The sequence below is a fragment of the Mus pahari genome, chromosome 7, assembly GCF_900095145.1.
Source record: "Mus pahari chromosome 7, PAHARI_EIJ_v1.1, whole genome shotgun sequence".
Lineage (NCBI taxonomy): Eukaryota > Metazoa > Chordata > Mammalia > Rodentia > Muridae > Mus > Mus pahari.
In genome coordinates, this window is record NC_034596.1 from 106,233,604 (window position 1) to 106,233,856 (window position 253).

Here is a 253-nt window from a genome sequence, read left to right on the forward strand (position 1 = left end):
GAATGAGAGGCTTCTTTGGGGGTTGTACTGGAAGGCTGCCTGGAGGAGTTGGCAGCAAGGTGGGGTTTTATTAAGCCCAGGCACCCTAGCTGGAGGACCATGGCAGGAGGCAGATAGCAGGTGGCAGGAGGCAGGTGGCAGGTGGCAGGTGGCAGGTGGCAGGTGGCAGGAGGCAGGAGGCAGGAGGCAGGAGGCAGGAGGCAGGAGGCAGGAGGAAGGAGGCAGGAGGCAGGAGGCAGGAGGCAGGAGGCAG